We start from the raw sequence: 21,055 nt of genomic DNA on the forward strand, positions 1-21,055 counted from the left end.
AGGGCAGTTTAGGAGAGTGGAAAAATAGATCTCACAGGGGATGTGAAGTATGGTTGCTGGAAGTGTCCTCATGGTGGGTATGAAGTGTGACCACTCAGCATTGTCTGCAGGGATGCAGGAGTAGAGGAGGTGGAGCCTTGCATTCCACCACTCAGCTTGACGAAGCCATTCCACGTTTCAGTCTCTGCTTTTGCACATGCTGGGTCCTCTACCTAGAACATGACTGTTACTTAATTTGCCTGGAAAAATCATTCTCTTAAGAAGCCCTGTTGATAATTTTCTTTTCTTTCCAAGACATTCTCTTGTCACGTCCATGGTATTTGGTCATCTCCCACCATTCCATCCCCATTGTTCCATTAGCCAACCACTCTGACTGCACTTAGCATGCTGTGACAAGTATTTGCTCCAACCTGCCTCTACTAGACTGTGAACTCAGCAAGGGCAGGGATGTGATCTTTTGGTTCATAACACAGTCCTTGGCACACAGTAGACACATATAATGAATGCTGGATAAACCACTACAACATTTCTCCCTAAAGTGTTGAGAATCTGTTCTTACTGGATAAGGGCCATTTTAAAAGAGAATTCCACTTAGTAGTGTATGCCATGAAAAATTTTATTACTTTAATTTTTAGTCTGATCTACCTCTGCCAAATATTCAAGTTAATAAAATCTCTCCATATATGTACATATATGTGCATGTGCATATACATAATATATATCTACATGAAAATGGAAGGAAGTTAAGGAGATCAAAGAATATGAATATTGTTTGGGATAGCAAGCTCACAGAGTCCTACATGGTGCACGTGACTTTTCTGTTTTCTTTTAGATGGGTCTCTTTGTCTAGTAGGAAGCTGGCTAAAACCTTAAGAAACACCTGAGTCAGTATTGAACACATCTATGTTTTCAAGTTGTATTGAAGTTACGAATATAAAAATGTAGTTTTCAAAAGGTTTTTCCCAATCATGTAGAAACATATGGAGATTTTTAACTGCCAAAACAATTTCATGTAGTTGACAAATGAAAAAAACCCAGGGAGAAAATAAGGGGTACCTTTTTTTTTCTGAGGAAATGATTTCTCCTTAGGAGTAGAGGGGACCTGAGTTTTGTCGTCATGTGTCATTAAAGGGCTGTGGTGTCAGTCTTTCCCACCTCTCTAAGCTTTAGTTTCCACATCTATAAAATATGAGATTTGTTCTAAATTATTACCAAGGTCATTTTGAATCATCTGTGATTCTGGGAAGTTATGAAACACAGCCGGTAACCATGGTGAGGAAAGTTGATTGGTGACTCCAAAAATAGACTTATTTTCTCCTTCCGCATAACATTGATGCTTACCCATTGAGTAAATCACCCTGTGTGTATTGCCTTAATAAAGCAATCTTATTTTTTCATAATGAGGAGTTCACAAAGGTGAATATAAGATTGTCTTTAAAAATACCAAACAAGCTCTAGTCTATTGTCTTAAATATAGATCTGAATTATTGTGCTTCTTTGCATTCTTGTTGTAGGTATTCAGAAAACAGAAGGTGGTGATTTAGTAAATTTAGAAGCTTATTTTGCATCAGTTCTTGCTGTCTTTTGTGTTTGTGTGAGAACCTCATTCAAAATATGTCTTATTTATTCTTCCCTTAAAATATGCTTTCCTTCATTTTCAGCTTCCAGCTGGCAACAAGTCCATATCTATAAATACTTACAGATTTTTGTCAAAATCCTTAAGCAACAGTTATATATATATTTTTGAGTAGCTGTGTGAGATTAGATAAGTCACTCTCTCTGAACCTCAGTTTCCTCCTCTATGAAGTTGGTATTTGATTTCTAAACTGCCTTTGTACCCAAAAGTCTTTCATTATTTTTCTTTTTAATTATATTTTATTGATTATGCTATTACAATTGTCCCAATTTTTCCCCTTTGCCCCTCTCCACCCAGCATCTCCCACTCCTGTAGGCAATCCCCACACCATTGTTCATGTCCATGGGTCATGCATGTAAGTTCTTTGGCTGCTCCATTTCCTATACCATACTTTATATCCCCATGGCTATTCTGTAATGCCCTATTTCTACTTCTTAATCCCCTCACCTCTTCACCCATTGCCCCACAAACCCCTCCCATCTGGAAACCATCAAAACACTCTGTATCCATGATTCAGTCTCTGTTCTTGTTTGCTTAGTTTTTTAAAAATTTAATTGTTGATAGATTTTGTATTTGTTGCCATTTTATTTTTCATAGTTTTGAACTTCTTCTTTTTCTTAAGTAAGTCCCTTTAACATTTCATATAATAATGTTTGGTGATGATGAACTCCTTTAGTTTTTTTCTTGTCTGGGAAGCTCTTTATCTGCCCTTCAGTTCTAAATAATATCTTTGCTGGATAGAGCAATATTGACTGTAGGTTCCTGCTTTTCATGACTTTGAGTATTTCTTGCCAATCCTTTCTAGCCTACAATAGGCTAGAAGTTTCTCCTTCTCTTAGGAAATCAGCTGACAGTCTTATGGGAACTCCCCTGTAGGTAACTGACTGCTTTTCTCTTGGTGCTTTTAAGATTCTCTTTATCTTTAACCTTTGGTATTCTAATTATCATGTGTCTTAATGTGGGTCTCTTTGCATCCATCTTATTTGGGACTCTGTGCTTCCTGGACTTGCATGTCTATTTCCTTCACCAAATTAGGAAAGTTTTCTTTCATTATTTTTTCAAATAGATTTTCAATTTCTTGTTCTTTCTCTTTCCCTTCTGGCACCAATAGGATGCACATGTTGGAATGCTAGAAGTTGTCCTGGAGGCTGCTTATCCTCATGTTTTTTTTTTATTTATAGCTTTGTCATCTCTCTCCAGCCTTAAACTGACTAATGGCAACCGGTAAACTTAAACCTCAGCAAGTCTCTGTTTTTCTCCTGGTACTTCCTCACTATGGATTATTTTTCCACCCCACAGGCATTTGTAGAGATTTTTGAAAAGTTTGTATGACAGCTTTATTCCATTTACTTTTCTCTACATTTTGAGACCAGATTTACTCAACACTCAATTTGTTTTGCTTATATATCTGGGTAATAGCATAAAAAATAAAGTTCTTATTTTTGTAGAAATAATAAACATTTTCTTCTAGCGTGCATGGCTGGAGGTCTTTATTAATGAGAACTAAGCTAGTTAGATACTATTGACCATTGCTATGGGGCAATATTAAGAGATCAAATCTTTGATATTTACCCATATACCTTATCATCGATTAAGAATCTTTGTTCAAATTAGTGTTTTAAAACTATTGAAACTAAAAAAAAAAATCTGTGGAAATGGAGTTAAAAGAATATTCTATGGTAGGTTAAGTTTATTTATTTACTCAAGAAATATAGTACTCATACAGTGCCTACCGGGTAGTCTTTCGATTATCAATGAACAAACCAAAGATTCTTGATGTAATGGAGTTATTTCTATCAGGCAAAGACACACAAAAATAAATCAGCATAATAAATATTAGTCATATGGTTTGTTTTAAGATGGTAAGAGCTATAGAAAAATGAGTTGATCCAAAAAAAGAGAATGAAAGATGGGTGGGGAGTAGAGAGCTGGGCTGTAGAGGAAATACCACGGTCAGGAAAGGTGGTATGGTGGGCAGAAAGGCCCCTGAAGATGCTCATGCCCTAACCTCTGAACCCGTACGCAAAGTTCCATGGCAAAAGGGCCTCTACAGCTTTAATTGAAGCTACAGACCTTACAATACAGAGATCGTCCTGGATTATCTGGGTGGTCTGATCTAGTCAGTGAGCCCTTAAAAGTAGGGTAGTGGCTCCAGTCAGAGAGCTGTGGCTAAAGTTGGAGTGATTCGAAATGCTGGAGAGACTCAGCGCACCAATGCTGAAGCAGGGGCATGGGGAAAGCAAGTGGAGCAAAGATCAGCCTCTGACTGGTACCCAGCAAGGAAACAGGACTTCAGTCCTGCAGTTTCGAGAAACAGAATCCAGCCAACAACCTAATGAGCCTGGAAGCAGATTTATCCCCAGAGCCTCCAAAAAGGAATCCAGGCCTACTGACACCTTGATTTTGGCCTTGTGAGACTCTGAGCCGTGGACCAGCTGAGCCATGCTGTACCTAGACTTCTGATCCGCAGCACTAGGAGATAATAGGGCTATTGTTTCAAGCCACTGAATCTGTAGTAATTGACCATGGCAACAATAAAAAAAAACTAATACAGGGGATGAGGGAGTGAGCCGAGGGTATCAGGGAAGAGTATTCCATGTAGAGACAACAGGAAAGCCAAGTCCTAAGGTGAGGTCCACCTGAACTGTTGGAGGGACAACATGTGGCCAGTGTGGCTGGACTGGAGAGAGCAAGGCGATGGGTAGCAGGAGATGAGATCAGCAAGACAGTTTGGGTGGAGGGCTTTGGCTTTTATTCCAAGTGAGCTAGAGAGACATTGCATCATTTTGATCAGAAAAACATTATCATTTGACTTAATTTTTAAAAGGATCATGCTGGTTGTTCTTTAAGCAGATTATAGGGGAGAAGCTGGAAGACCTATTCAGAAGTGACAGCAGAAATTCTGTGCAAGACGGTGGTGGCTTAGACTAGTGGTAGTGGAGATGATGAGAAATTGTCAGATTCTCAATATATTTTGAAGATCAAGCCTATTACTTTGTGACTTTGATATGGAATATGAGAGAGAGGGGAGTCAGAGATGAATCTATAGTTTGAGGCCTGAATAACTAGAAAGATGAAGTTGCCATCAGCTGAAATGTGGAAAGCTGTCGGTGGAGGAGATCTGGAATGCAGGGGAGAATTGAAGGTCACTTGGTATGGAGTTCACATTACCAAGGATGAGGTGTCTGTTTGAATCCCTCTGGAGATGCAGAGTGTGGGAGGTAGAATAATGGCTCCCCAATTCCTAGAACCTGTGAGTATGTCACCTTACGTAACAAGAGAGACTTTGCAAATGTGGTTAATTTTTTAAGAAGATTTTATTTATTTATTTTTAGAGAGAGGGGAAGGGAAGGAGAAAGAGAGGGAGAGAAACATGAATGTGTGGTTGCCTCTTGCGCACCCCCTACTGGGGCCCTGACCTGGCTTGCAACCCAGGCATGTGTCCTGACTGAGAATCGAACAAGCGACTCTTTGGTTCGCAGGCCGGTGCTCAATCCATTCAGCCATACCAGCAGGGGCAGTTAAATTTTTTTTTATTGTATTTTTTTCCTTTACCACTTAGTCCCTTTATTCTCCCCATCTCTCCCCTCCCCTATCCCCTGCAATCACCACACTGTTGTCCATGTCCATGAGTCCTTTTTCCTTTTTGCTCAATCCTTCCACCCCCTCCTTCCCACCCACCTTAGCTGTCAGCCTGCTCTTTATGAGTCTGTCTCTGTTTTGCTTGTTAGTTCAGTTTGTTCATTAGATTCCACATAAGAGTGAAACCATATGGTATTTATCTTTCTCTAACTGGCTTATTTCACTTAGCATAAGGTAGTTAAATGAAGGACCTTGAGATAAATTACTCTGGGTTATCTGGGTGGGGCCAACCTAATCACATGAATCCTTAAAGTGGAGAACCTTCCCAGTGGTGGTCAGAGGGGTATGTAACTCTGGAAGAATTGTCAGAGGGTTGCAGTGTTGCCGGCTTTGAAGACAGAGGGAATGTAAGTGGCCTCTAGAAGCTGGACACTACAAAGAAACGAATCCCCTTTTAGAGCTTCAAGAAAGGAACACAGCCCTGTCAGCATCTGATTTTAGCCCAGTGAGACCCACATCTGACCTGCAGGACTGTAAGATAACAAATTTGTATTGTCTTACACCACTAAACTTGAGGTACTTCATTGCAACAGCCATAGAAAACTAATACAGAGTAAATGGTTGGATATGAGGCTGGTGGTGATGGAGAAGAGAGATCTGGATGTTGTAGAGAGATCATGGAGATGGCATTTAAAGCTGAGGGACTGAATGAGCTCCCTAACCAAATGAGCAGAGTTAGAGAAGAGGGCAAAGCATTGAACCGTTTGGCACTCAATGTCAGGAGGTCAGGCAGAGAGAAGGAAAGAGCAAAGCACACCAAGAATGATGAGGCAAGAAGGCACGGGGCAAACGAAGAGAGAGTGATGTCCTATAAGGCAAGTAAGGAAAGTATATCAGGGAAGAGAGAGTGATTTTGTGTGATAAATGCTGCTAATGGGTTAAGATGCACCCAGAAGGCACCCTTGAGAATCAATGAGGTCAGTGATTTTCCAAGGGGATTCCCCATCCTGTGATAAACAGGGAACTAGAATAGTTTGTAAATGCTTCTCTCCCCACTCCCCACTCATGTCTCCCCTCCTGCCTTGAGAATAGCCAGCCTGTAGCACTGAGAAAGGCAATATCTGTGAAATGCTATTCATTTAAAACCCACTAGTGGGCATCTCATAGACACCGTGGCTCAATATATGTTTAATGAATGAGGTCCATAAATGCAATACCTCCCAAGCTGCTGGTGTTTCTGTGGTTTCCCCTGCATCGAGGCATTCCGTTTTTAGAAATTAGAAATATCCTTGGTTTTAGGACCTCTTTTAGGTGCCTAAAAGAGATCCTAAGTATTTGTCATTTCAATTTCACAACACTGATTTAAGCACAGATCTTCTGAGGAAATAGAAACATTCCATTCATTCATTCAATAAATGTTGATCATCTGTTGAGTCCCAGACACTGGGGAAATTGACAGCAATGGACAGAGCAGACAAAAAATGTCTGCCCTCATGGAGCTTATATTCCACTTGGTTGAGATAGTCCATAAATAGATAACATGTATAATTTGCCAGATGATGAGAAATGCTATGAAGAAAACCACTCTAGAGGAGTAGAAGCATCAGATGATATCACTCTACCCAGTTATGGTCCCATGGCTTTCCATCTTCTCCCAATAGAAGCCACAGTCCAGAAAGCCATACAGAGCTTGCCCTCACCTCCTTGACCTCAGTGCCCTCTTCGTTCTCAGTCATACTGGCCTCTTTGCTGTTCCTCTGTGTTGTTCCTCCAGTATCAGCATTACTTCTGCCCATGACACTTTCATTTCCCTCTACGTAGCTACCCTGCCTTCAGATAACTATCAGACTAACTCCCATCTCTTTCTGGTCTTTGCCCAGATATCACCTGCTCTGTGATGCCTCTCCTGTCCACCTTATTCTGAAGTTCACTCACCCTCCTTACCCAAGCACCCCTTATTCTGTAGGAGGTCACAGCCCAGCAAGGGACGTGGCCAGGCACCACTCGCTGGGCACAACGGCTGACAGAGCAGCATCCCTCCTACAGGCGGGTTGCAAAACTGTCTCTGTCTTTCAGTTTTGTTGGGGAGTTCTCAGTAAAGGCCCTGCCTGGTAATAGCATCATGGGAATCTCCGCATCCTCTTCAGTGGAGTGGTCCAATTCAGAGCTTAATTAGTGGGAATTCCCAGGATGACATTTGCCTTTGTCATACCATGGTATAATCTTTTATAAATTGAATGTAGTCTCTTGAAATAAAGGGTCCTCTTTCAAATGGATTGTTTCTATCCCACGAATTTTAACTGGGTGTTTTTGGTATGTTTAGTCTGCTTCTCCTCCTTGGCAAAGCCATCCTTGTTTGACTTGTCCACGAGAGAGTTCTCTGAGCACCCTCTGTGACTGCCACATCTGACTTCTCAGCTTTCAGTTTCACCACCTATGCTGACCTTTTACGTATTTCTTGTTTTTGTGCAGAAACCAAAACTGCATTTCATACATAGCTGGTTTATATCTGCCTAGTTCCCATTTTATTAAAAAATTTAGCTTTTTTTCCCCTTGTCTCTGCCACTTTCTGGCCTTAGAGCATTAAAAGGAACAGCCCTGCTTCCACAGGCAAAGTTCCAGAGTCTGTGATTCTCATGACATAAACAAAATTTAAAATGTAATTGTTACAGGCTGGATTCCCTGGGGAGCCGTCTCTGAGGTGGAGGTTAGCGCTCAGGATGTTTGTTAGGGAGTCGTCTTCAAAGGGTGGGAAGGAAGCAAGAGGCCAAAGGCAAAGCTTAGCAGTATATGGGCCCAGTGACAATGTTGGTCGGTCCCACAGGGATCTCTGGAGCTGGAATTGCTCTTCAGCATTGTCTTGATTGGGCAGAGATGGCCAGGCTTTTCTGCCTCAGCATCCCTCAGGCATTGTGTGTTGGCTACCTTGGGAGAGTGCATGACCTTGGACATAAAGGCTGAGGCCAGCTGCATCCCCACAAGGGCTGCGAGAGGGGGTCTGTGCAGACCTGGGCAGTGCCTCCCAGCTCCTTCCATGTGACTGTAGGTGCAGTTCAGCTACGGCTCCCAGACAGGGAGGGGGCAGTGTTTTAGTTAAGAAGTAACCTCCATTGTCAGTTTTAGTTTGATAATGAAATCTGCCTTATTTCATTGAAAATAGGATGTTAGGGCCTCTCTCCAGCCCCCCCCCCCCCCCCCCCCCGTTTAATGAATGGAGAAATGGAGTAATAAAGGGGAGGAAATCTCAGTTTGGTTTCCCCTAGAAACAAATCCCAAGACAAGGATTTGAGAGTAAGTGGTTTATTTGAGAGGTGTTCCCCAGAAATAGGGAGAAGAATCCCGCCCCTGCCCCAGCCCCAAAAGAGCGGGCAAGTGGGACAGGAGGAACAGGAAACCAGTAAAGGTGCGTTTTCAAGAGAATTACTGTGCTGAACACCTGGAGCTCAGTCCCTTTTGGGAACTCAGGGCAACTGTCCACAGACTTTAGAGTGTCCTCCTCAGAGGGCAAGGAAGTGGGGCTATTTTCCCAGCAACTTCCCCATCTGTCCTTGATGAGGGCTGCTTCTTGAAGGCATTCATTGCCCTGATCCCTAGCTTATTCTCTGTGTGGGCCTGGCCTGCTGCCAGAGCCAGAGGAAAAGCTACAGGTGTTCACATGGAGAGGTGAGCCTTGAGGACACAGGGGAGGGTGGAAGACAGTGACAGAGTCTTCTACAAGGTCTGGCCCAAAACCGTATCAGACTAGATAGACATCAGATATCCTGCCCACCCCCCAGGGCTCTTAACACTGATTATTGAATATCTTCCTCCACGGTACTCAGACCCATTCTAAGTGACCTAGTGAGGAGAGTGAGGCTCTAGACAGAGCTGGGGATCTAGTCCCTCTTTTTGAGAAAGAGGCTAGTTGGAGAGCCAAGCACACACTCAAGTTGGAAGGAACACAAGAGGAGATTCCCTAAGCACTCGCATCAACTCTGGATGAGACTGCATTGAAAGCGGAGCGTTGCTTATGTTAGTGCTGAGATGCTTCTGTAAAGGGCTGCTCCAGAAGGGGAGCAGGAGATTGAGTCTGGAACAGTCTCAGTGGGAATGTGCACAAGGGTGGATGTGGACTGAGTGGCAGAAGAACACACTGGTTAGAAATTGGGGGCCATCAGAGTGAGCCGTGTAGTTTTTTATCCTACCTCCACCATGCAGGTGTCTTGGACAGTGGATGAATTAGGCCTGAGTGTCCCCCTCTATAAATTAGGGCCAGTAGTAGAAACTAAGTCAGTGATGTAAAAACATCTGACCTAAAGCCTGCTGTGTAGGAAGGGTTTGATTATAAGCTGTGGTCATGATGATTGTTGGCAGTGGAGGATGGAAAGGTAAGATCAAGTGGGAGAATGATTAGGGCGCAAGATTGGAGGAGCAGGAAGAGAAATGCGTGAAGTACAACTGTGGGTCTCTGGGGAAGATGGGGGAGGCTAGAAAGCCAAGAAGACCTGCCCACTCAGACCAGGTTCTCATGAGAGCCTAGGTCACATCAAAGCGAAAGTTTATGGGGAAACCCAACCCGTCGAAGACATAAACAGAGCTACTTGTTTGAAAGTGGAGAAGGAAGCAAGGGTCCTAGCTTCCCCCTCCTCCTCAACCACCCACAGCCCCTGAGGGATTCTGAGAAACCCCAAAGCTGCAAGAACAAAAGCAATTTTTATTAGGCGGGTGTTTAAAAGCTACTGTAAACCTCATTTGTTCTGTATTGAGTTAGCTTTCCAGAAAAACATTTTTTTCTTTTAAGAAACTCATCTTGGATAAAATTTTGCTTAAGTGTGTTACTTTTTTGTAGTCTTAACAAGGCTGAATGAAAACCTTTTAATCTGTTCTCGATTTTTTATTATGGTAATGAACATTTAGTTATGGTTCTGTGCGTTAATGTGGTGATTTCCAGCCTCAGAGGTTCTCAGGAATTAAGACTGTTTACTTACGCTGTTCTTTTTAAATCGTTACCCCAAGCAGCGTGGCTTCAAGGAAGGTCCAGGTTTGTATCCCAGCTTTGCATCTTATTACCACTACGACCTTGAACAAGTACTTAACCACTCTTTGCCTCAATCTTTTCTTCTATAAATCAGGAATATTAGTCGTACTTAACCCATAGAGTTATTGTGAGAAATAAGTAAGTTTTTGTATGTTTATTGCTTAGAATAATGCCTGCATATAAAAAGTGCTATACAAATATACAAATGCCATTACTACTACTACTACTACTACTACTACTATTGTATCTGTTTTTATAATTCTTTGTTTTCTCCTCTGATGTACCATGGTGGTTAAAACTATGACCTCTGAAGCTAAATAATCCAGATTCGAAACCCACCACCACTGTGATCTTGGGAAAGTTAATTTAATTTTCTGTGATTTAGTTTATTCATGTGAAAATGGAGCTAATAATACAAACTAGTTCACAGAATTGTGGGGACTAAATAGGATAAAATTTGTAAAGCCTTCAGCACCATATCTGGCACATTGTATCACAACCATGATTATTATTAATTATTAAGGTTCTGAAGGAGGGATACGGTATCTGTAATGTAATATAGAGCCAGAAGTTTTTCCTATATTGACTCCTTAGAACCCTTTAGAAGGTTCCGTCTTGTTACTTAACTCATTTTCAGTTAGCAGAGGTTGTTAACATATTGATCTTAAGTAATAAATATTTCAGCGTGCCTCTTAATATTGGAACAAGGAGTGGACAGTGGAGGGCTCGACCTTTATACTATATAACTTGATGCTTATTATCAAACTGTCACTCAGAACTTGTGTTTATGTGGAACGAGTTAGATATTTTTTGGTTAAAATGTTGACATACAAGGGGAGTTTTAAAAGGAACAAAAAATAGTAAAGAAATGTGTTGGTGGGAATGACCTGAAACAACACAGGGAAGGCAAAAAATTTTCTGACGTGTATGAGTAGAGGTCAAAAATGATTTAAAAAAATAGCAGGCAAGCAAATACACAGTGATTTGCAGCCTTGGTGTGGGGAGGGAGATGTTCAGCTACTAGCCACCAGCGTACTCCTTGATATCCAGCATTTTCAGGGCTAATTTAGGTCTCTAGGATATTCCACTATCAAGATTAACCCATTCAGGAGGGTTTTGTATGGCATAGGGTTTATTGCATATTAGTGTTAAAAATATTACTGAATCCTTAGAAATTAGGCTCGAGGATGATTGCATGTCCTTTCAGGGTTATATCGGAGCCTTGTCAGACATATCCAGCAAAGGATCACGCAGTTCTCTAGGGAAATGTACCTTTCTTTAACTTCCTATTTACTGTTGGTTAGGACCCAGGTTCTGTCTAGTTAAATCTTAATTATAAATTGAAAATTTGCAAGTGATTTCTGTCTGATAGAGAAGATAACCCTCAAAGTTTAGAGTTTTACTGACTATGGGACCTTAACCAGTTTTATATCTAGATCAGCAACCTTATTTCAACATTCTGTCTTTCATATACAATACTTCAGTCTTTCCCATACTCCACTGAACCAGAAGTATCATCCTGCTGGTTTCCTCATTAATGATTTAAAGAAGCTTCTGACACATGCTCAGTGTATATTTGTATGAGTTATATTTTTAACTTCTTAAAAACTGTATACTGACAAACCAACTACTTATTAGTGGAAATGTTCTTTCTTACTGTTTTCTACTTTCTCTAACAATTTTATTTGCTTTCCATTGTAATTTCAAAATTGAAATTAAAAGAATTTATTAGAAGTTAATAATAATTAAAAGAAGAATATATTTCATAGGTCTTTTATTCTTTTAATGTAGGCATTTTCTGAAGAACAGAAATAAACATAGGTAGCTGAAGTTTTAAATCTGCTTGTTTTAGGCTAAGCCTAATTGTGAACCTAATGGTTTCAGCAAGACCCACATTTCTGAAGTGTGTGATGTTAGTGTGAGCTCATACAGTAAGTACTCTTTGCTGTTTCGTAATGTGATTGTATAAATAGGTGCTGTTTATTGTAGTTTACTGAGTTTATAAAAATGTCCCATTTCATGTAACCGCAACCACAAATGAGATAGTGGTAACTTTAGAGAACGTGTATATGAATAGTTGTTTGCTATTATAAAGAAATTTTTAGAATTATGAATAGAATTTTAATGCATATACATTTCCATCCATCTTTAGTCCTTACAAAATATTCTGACAAGCCTTGCAGTAGGGAAGAGAGCTATTTGTTAGGGACATCTTCAACAGGATGCCAGCATTGGGTAATAAATTGAACTTATGACCTCTAAAGTCACTTGGATTGTTAAAATTATGTAATGCTAAGGCTTTCATGAACAACGTTTTATACTAATCTCTCCTCCTTTTGTTAGAAGTTTGCTCTCAATTGTTTTAGATACCCTTAACTAATGTTTACTTGATATTTAATGTAATTAATACTTAATTTTTCTAGAATGTAAACTCCATGAAGACCGAGTCGTGTCTGCTTGATTCACCATTGTGTTCCAAGCACCTGCCATAGTACCTGTACGTGGTGGGCCCTGAACAAAATACTTCTGGCCCAGCTGATTCTCTGTCTGCTCACTTTCACTTCATTACAAAACAAGGAACACATTTAGAACTTGATAATAGACAAATAATTTCAAATTCTGTGAGTGCTGACCATGGTTGGATGTTTAATCTAGGACTTCACCAAGCTGTGAGAATCACAGAGACATGGCATAGCCTTTAAGTTCTCTTATTAGTCATTTGTTTCAAACTCTCATATTCTCTGCAGCATTTGGGTTTTTTTACTTTTTTTTTAAGATTATTTATTTTTTAGAGAGAGCGGAAGGGAGGAAGAAAAAGAGGGAGAGACACATCAATGTCTGGTTGCCTCTCACGTACCCCCTCTTGGGGACCTGGCTCACAAGTCAGGCATGTGCCCTGACTGGGAATCGAACTGGCGAGCCTTTGCTTCTCAGTCTGGCACTCAATCCAATGAGCCACACCAGCCAGGGCTGCTGCTTTTTTTTTTTTTTTAATTAGCCTGCTTGGAAATTGCCGAAATGGGGAATAAATTGATATGAAATTGTAGAGTCATTTCTATCCAGACAAACCTTTCCTTCTCAAAACTCTCCAAAGATAATAAGCATGGGAACCCAAAAAATCCTAAGAGGAATAACTCAGAGGATAAAACCAGTTAGTTGTATGTTGCAAAGTTCCCCCACTCCCAGTTCATTGTTTTGCTCTGCCCTTTTCCTTACTCTTTCTCAAATTCCTTCCCTCTTTAACTGTCTTAGTTTCTTTTTCTGAAAATGAGTACTTTTGGTATTGATTTGATATGTGTAGGCCACCAAGTTCAAGAAACATATGTGTATATATGTATATAATTTATATATACATATAATCTAAAAAAATTTATGATTTTATCTGCATAAACTTTTTAAAATGTATGGGTAAACCAAATTACATGTCATACAGATTTACTATCCTAGTCCTTCTAGTCCAGTGAGAGTAGATTTATAAATATCATTATATTTAAAGTATAAATATATTTCTGCCTCCCACTAGAGTTACTAAGTTGGGCAAAACCTCTATTTCTTTGATTTTCCACATCATTCATCCTTAAGCACAGTTGCTCCCAAATAGTTAGAAAACATACCATTGAATTAATTTTCTTTTTTCTGAGTTTTGAGATTACTGGGAAATTTTAATCTGTGTACACTCGGCTTAGCCCACATGGAGCAGCAGGGACCTGCTGTCCTCACAAATGGTCTGTGGGGGCAAACGTACCTGCAATCCCAGATGGCAATATTGTAAGTGACAGGGTTGCATCCCAGAGTCCACGTATAAACTAATCGTTATGAACCAAGTTGAAGGTATACTTTCTCCTCTAGAAGCAATGTTGGAAATATCGTAAATGATGAGTTTCACAGGCCAGGCCACACAACTGCTGTCCGATGTGTGGGCTGGCCTGTGAAACTCATCATCCATCTAACCATCCCTCCATCCATCAAATACCTGGGAGTTTCTACTGTGTGCCAAGCAGCACACCATGCACTAGAGTGCATCCAAATCACTTGTGGTACATTTGCAGTTCATAGAGATGAAAGACACGGTATAGTAATATTTGGCAGTCTTTATCAGCTTACCAAGAAATTGGCATGTTAGTCTTTGTAAAATAGTCCAGTAAATATTTATTGAAGAACTGCTGTATGCCAGGCTCTGTCCCTGTCACTAGGAATAAAAGACAACAGGATGACAGCTGCCTTCAAGGAGCTTCCCAGCAGAACCTGAAGAAAAGTGGGTTTGATTAAAGGAGCATGGAGAGGCCGGTACAGTTGCTTTCTGAAGCACTTTATGGGCTTTGCAAAGACATTTTTATGCTCATGGCACTAATGCTTTGTTTGCTTCTGCTGCCTTCGAACCCTGACACCCAGTAAGCAATGATGACCTCTGCAGAAACCAGCACTGGATGTCATCAGTGTAACTCTTAGTGTTACCAACTATGTCAGGGCTCAGTTTTCTTTTAACCTCTCGAACCAGAGGGAAGATTTTTGAGACCTTTGAGAGTTAAAAGAGTACAGAAGGGAGTTAGGAGTTAGACAAAGTGTGCTTCTAGTGTGGGGAAATACTCTGAGAAGGAATCGGCAGAAAGGAGAAGCCTGCTGGGAGGCTTACACAGCTGAGCAAACTCGGCGGCTTCCCCTAGGTGCTCCCTTTGTGACGGGACTGTGGAGCTGGCTGTCCAGGGCCAGCAGGACTTTGGATGGATGGAAAAGGTGGGAGGCAGCAACCAGCTTATCAGGGTAAACCAGAAAGTCTTGATGGTTGCCTGCATGACCTCTGACCTCTGCTCCTGCCCTCTCCTTCCCCTCTCTGCTCCAGCCAGAGCCGGATCCCGCCTCCTGCCTTTGCATATTCACATGGCCCTCTGCCTGATAGACTCTTTTCCCAGTTACCTGCACAGGTTAGTAGCTCACCTCATTCAGGTCTGTCTGCTCAGTGTCACCTGACTACAGTCCTTTCCTGACCACTCTGTTTTAAATAACACACACACCCTGCCACCCCATAGTCCATCTCAGCTTCATTTTTCTTAATTGCATTTAACAACTACCTGACATTGTTTATTTGTCTCTTGTCTGTTTCCTTCTACTAGAATGTGAGCTCCATGAGAACGGGGCTCTCTTTCCTATGATGGTAACACACCATTGCACACAGTAGAAGGAATTAGAAGGTGCATTTTCAAAGAAGGGGCTTGTAGTCTAGAAAGTGCTTTTTCCTAAAAAGAAAACTTTTAAAAAATCTTTTTTCAGCCTGGCATTTATTTGTATTCAATTTTGAGACTACTTTGGGTAAGGAGAGGGTGCAGTTGGTGATGGTATTCTGTATTCTTCTACTAGAAGATTGTGGGGAGCATTTGTGATTGCATTAATTTTCAGATTTTTCTCTATTTCTAACTTTTTATTTGGATAAATTGAAAATCTACAGAAAGCATGCTGGAATTGTTCGATGCACGTCTGCATACCTTTCACTTAGATTGAACTTTTGTTAACATTTTGCCACATTTGCTCTCTCTCTAGGCATGCGCATTATTATAATTCTCACTGAACTACTTAAGAGTAAGTTGTAGACATGACCCTTCACCTCTAAGTACTTCAGTTTGTTTCACCTAAAAAGGAGATACAGTTACCATATTCAGGAAATATAACATTGATGCAATAATATTATCTAATGTCAGACCTGTCTCGTTGATGTCCTTTGTAACAACAATATGCATAGAACAACAGGGAGGAAGTCTCAATCCAGGAAACAGTCTGGGACCACACATTGCATTTGGTTATCAAGCCTCTTTCATCTTTCTGCTTGTCTTTTATGACATTAACATTTTTGCAAAGTATAGCCGATATGTTTTGTAAAATGTTCCCCAGTGTGGGCTTATTTTATATTTCCTCGTGATTAGAGTCAGTTTATGCATTTTTGACAGAAACATTACATAGGTGACATCCTAACTTTCTAAGTGCAGCCCCTCAGCAGGTACCCGATGCCAGCTGGTCGTGACATTAAATTTAACCACTTGGTTTAGGTAGCATCCAACAGATTTCTTCACTGGAAAGGTACCTTTTTCCTTTTGTAATTTAGGAATAACTTGTTGAGCGATTCTGCAAAACTATGTAACTCTTCTACTCTCCAACAAATGGTTGGAAGAGTTACTTCCACCTAACGGTTTTAGGGTCTCTGGAGATTCTTGCCTGAATCTATAATAAAGATGTTAGTTGCAAAATGGTGATTTTCTGACTTTAATTCCTTATATGTTTATAAATTGGTATCCTATAGTAAGAACTTTCACTTTACCCATTTGTTTATTTTCTTATTATGAATACGGACTTACAGACTCATGGATTCTTTTCTTTAACACCAGTGTATTAGGCCTGGCTGATGTGACTCAGTTGATTGGAGCTTCATCCCATAAACTGAAAAGTCACGGGTCCCATTCCCAGTCAGGGCACATTCCTAGCTTGCAGGTTCAGTCCCAGTTGGGGGCGCATCTGAGAGGTAACCAACTGATATTTCTTTCTCACATGGGTGTTTCCCTCCCTCCCTTCCTCTCTCTCTAAAGTCAGTAAACATGTCTTCAGGTAAGGATTAAAAAACAAACAAACAAACAATAAATCAGTGTGTTATAACCCATTACTGTCACTCATTTTGATGCTCAGATTGTCAGATTGGCCTGTCTCACTGCACTGGTCCCTAGCATTTGGGGATAGAAATATCTACTCCCAGGAGTAAGAAATATTTTTAGTATGTTCACAGTGCTTCTGAAATTTTAATTGCGTACAAATCACCCGGGGCCCCAGATTCTGCATTCCTAACAAGCTTCCTGGTGATGCTGACGCTGGCGGTCGGTGGACTGCAGTTGCTGTAGTAAAGGTGGACAAGTCTATGGGTTGATCTGGAAGACCTGAAACATGTCTTGCTCTCCCTGAATTAAGATGAAAATTTTGCCTCATTTACACAGAAGAGACTGATCTTTCGAAATGTGTATGAGCTCTGGTAGGCAGTGGGGAGAAAAGCGCCACTCCCTAGCTGCTTAATTCCCAGAAACCAAGTAACTCTGATAATGAGGAACTAACTCTGCATTCCCCTCACTGGTGCTTGTTTCGCATTTCCCTAGAAATCCTGACCTTTTCAGGGAGCTGCCTTCAGCTGCTGATATCTGGGATTGGGAAACAGGGACTACCTCAGTGGAGGATGTGACTCCACCAGCATTCTCTGTTAGTCAGACTGAACTTTATTGATTCCAAGGAAAGTCAAGCAATTTGAGCTCTCTTCACCGAAAAATAAATGTTCAATTTTTTTCTCTCTCTGGGAATTATGAGCTTCCTGTCATCGGCAGCTTTCAGTGACTTTGAGGCAAATAATTTCTTTTTCCCTTTTAAAGCCACCTCTAGACAGATTGTTGTTGGCACTCCGGCCATCTGCAGTTTGCAGCCACTACATTTATAAAAATTTGAAATGTACATGGTATTTTGCACTGCTTAGTAGTTGTGTTTAATCTACTTACAATTTTACCAGTAGCCCTTTTTTTCTTACGTGATTTTATATACCCACCTGTCATCTGACTTTACATTTCCCCTTACTTCATTCTATTAAGAATTGAAGGGGTCTTCCTTATTTATAGAAAAAAAGAACTTTCAAGCATGGGAATCTGGTAGAGGTCTTAGAGGAAACCTCGGAAATCAGAGGATTCCTCCTGTAATGGACTGAATGTTTGTGCCCCACCAAATTCTTCTGTTGAAATCCTACCACGTGATAGGATGGCCTTAGGAGGTGGGCCTTAGGGAGGTGATTAGGGTTAGAGGAACTGATAAGGGTAGAGTCCACAAGAAAGGGATTAGTGCCCTTAGACACTGGAGAGACCTTGCTTCCTCTGCTCTGCTCTTGGCCACGTCAGGATACAAATGAGGGTAGTCTGCTGCCTGAAACTTGGAAGAGGGTTCTGGTGAGAACCCCACTGTGCTGGCACCCTCATCTCGGACTTCCAGCCTCCGAGCTGTGAGAAATCAGTTTCTGTTATTTATAAGCCTCCCAGTTTATGATATTTTATTCTAGCAGCCTGAACTAAGACACTTGTTGATAAAAAATTTATATAATCATCCTAGGTTCGCAGCTACCAATAAGCACTGGAGAGGGAAGGAGTGTGGAACCAATGTGCACATACCCACTCATTTAACAGAATCTGGAAGATTTCAAAAGCGAATGTTTTGTCTGTGTTTGTTCATTGTTTTAATCTCTACTATTTGCATGTTTTGCTGTTTCTGGCACTAAGATAGCTGATAAAAGTACTATACTTGAGTAAAGGTAGGGTAATTTCTGACTTGTGAATGAATGATTCACAACTTCATATGCCCCTGTGCTCTTCTTTCCCTGCCTACCCCCCTTCCTTCCAGAAGGCTGGCCCCCACCTCCCTGCTGAGGGGCAGCAGGTACTCGTCCCCTTATTGCAAAGAATCTACCTGCTACTAGAGCCCCCTCCTCTACCAGAAAGTGCCTTAGCTCTTGTGATGCCTTTCTTGGTCACAGCACATGCTTATTGCTCATGGAACTATATGGAGTTAATAGAAATTTCATTTTCCTTCTCTGAGTAATGTGTGTGTTACAGAAGGTATTTAATACAGCCACACTATGAAAACCTAACTTCTGAAACCTAACCTGGAAATCTCCTAGTTAGATGCGTAAACAAGTAGATACCTTTATGTTTTCTTTGTTCAAAGATGCCACCAGGCTTAGCCTGGTCTGGGATGATCTTGGCCCACAGAGGCTCCCTGGTTGCTATAGAAGCATGGGGCCAGCAGAGCCTGTGGTCTGTGCAGGCCACTCACAGGGTATTCAGAAGCATGGCCATGGCTGGGGGCCAGGCCCCTGTGAAAAACAGAAAAGCTGTTTCAGTGCCTTGAATGCTAGACACCTGGTACCAATTAGACCACACCTGCTTTCTGCTGTTTGGTCTCTGCCGTTCTCTCTTAAAAAAAAAAAAAAGTCACTGAAAATCAGAAATGTTTGATTCTGACCCACATCTCTATTATCTTTATAACCTCTCAACATTGTGTGTAAAATTTGGTGATGGTAGTAAGAGAGGAAGTTTCATCTATTTTTCTCTTTCAGATGTAGAATATCTGATTCTGACATTGAAGAATTCTCAGGTGAGCTGCTTCACACACACACACACACACACACACACACCTCAGATAGACTGTGGTGGCATCCTTCACCGTGCCCAGAACAATGTTTAACATGGAGGTCCTGGGCAGGTTTACTGAATGAATGATCCAAAGCAAAATGGAATGGCAACTGGGTGTATTTTATTTTCATTTCCCATCTTATCAGCCTTTTCAAAACATCATTTTGATTCCAACAAACTTGGATCCCTCATTATATTTCCAGTGCTGTATTGGAACATTGCTCGAATATCTGTCCCTGATTGTTTATGAGCACACAGATGCATAGACCAACTTGCTCTACCCAAACACAGAAGTGCCGCCCTAGTTGATGTGATTAACTGGCGGAATAGTCTGCGAGATTGCAGAGTACTTGAGAAGTTATGTACGCCTTTAGTTTTACTCAAAAAGTCTTAAGATGATTTCTTAGAGTGTTACTTCCTGACAGTATGCTGCACTAATCTTACTTTCTGTACTGCTCTAGAGGGTATTATACATTCAGCCAGCATCTGCTGAGTGTCTGCTAGGTTCACAGACCTGTGCTAGGCCCCGTCTGGCCCTGCCTTCAGATGGTGTACGGTCTGAGCTGACAGATTGCATGAACATGAAACATCAGTACTAACACTACACTGGTGAAATATCAGGCGCACTGCTCTCCTGCAGAAAAGAGAGACTCACATGAGGTGGAAGGGCGAGAAGAAGGAACTGTTTGGGAAGATGTAATAAAATAGCACTTGGCCTTAATAGATGTTGAAGAGGAGAAGGAGGGAGGGCATTCCATTCAGTGAGGAGCAGTATAAGCAAAGGCTGGAGGCTGGTGTTCACATTCTGTTTGCGGGACAGTGAGGAGCCTGCTCCAGGCATGGAGTAGAAGTTCTGTGTTGGAAACAGTGGAGAAAAGGTGCTGAAGCTGCCTGGTGCCAGGCCCCACAGGCGCCTCAGAGCCAAGTGGTCTGGAAGGTGGCCAGGCAGCCCAAGGACGGTCCTAGAGCCGCTTTGCTGGGCTCCACTCCTGCCTCCACTGGTCATGAGCTGCGTGATCCTGGTCGTGATGCAAACTCTCTGTGCCACGGTTCCCTCATTTGTAAAATGAGGACAGTGATAGCATGTGTCTCACAGTGCTGGGTACTTGTTACAGTTCATCACATCCGTTATCAGGCAAGGGAAGGAAGTAGTGGCAGCCTTGCTTTAGGAAGCTGACTTTGATGTGCAGGATAAATTTCCACTCATTGAAAACTTCATGGGTTGAAGCTTGGGGAGACTCTGAGGAGCTGCCTTTTACCTGGATGGAGTTGAAGACGGGCATTCAGAGGTGCCACCACCATTTCCAAACTCCACAGACACCAAAAAGTGGTGATGTGTTGAGCAAAGCCACTCTGTTTTCACTACGTCTCCATTCACAGATTTTAAGAATGCTCATGCTTGACAGTCATTCAGAAATAATTTGGTCAAACTAATTGGCAGTGTCCCTTAATAGCCAATGAGAACTCTTGTTGTCAGTTAGAGGAAGTGAATTATTAGGCCAGAAGTAACTGGAAGATTGTTTCCTTGCCTTTTTGTTTCTTGGTTAATATTTTATATTGTGTACCCAGTGGCTGCTGTGCTGACAGGGATAAGATGGAGAATTGAATTGGAATAAATCAAAATGG

The 21,055-nt window shown here is 41.4% G+C and overlaps 1 protein-coding gene across 3 annotated transcripts in view; it reads left to right on the plus strand.

Moving 5' to 3' along the window:
* Nucleotides 1-21,055, plus strand: part of PCGF5 (polycomb group ring finger 5) — a 120,997-nt gene that overhangs the window by 17,139 nt on the left and 82,803 nt on the right. Inside the window, exon 1 of one of the 3 annotated variants that reach the window (XM_036026986.1) lies at nucleotides 19,373-19,391. The exons of the other annotated variants lie outside the window; for them this stretch is intronic. The gene's annotated coding sequence lies outside the window, so the exon portion shown is untranslated. Of the gene's footprint in view, nucleotides 1-19,372; nucleotides 19,392-21,055 lie in introns of those variants that run through there. 3 annotated transcript variants of the gene reach the window in all.

The sequence above is a fragment of the Phyllostomus discolor genome, chromosome 5, assembly GCF_004126475.2.
Source record: "Phyllostomus discolor isolate MPI-MPIP mPhyDis1 chromosome 5, mPhyDis1.pri.v3, whole genome shotgun sequence".
Classification (NCBI taxonomy): Eukaryota; Metazoa; Chordata; class Mammalia; order Chiroptera; family Phyllostomidae; genus Phyllostomus; species Phyllostomus discolor.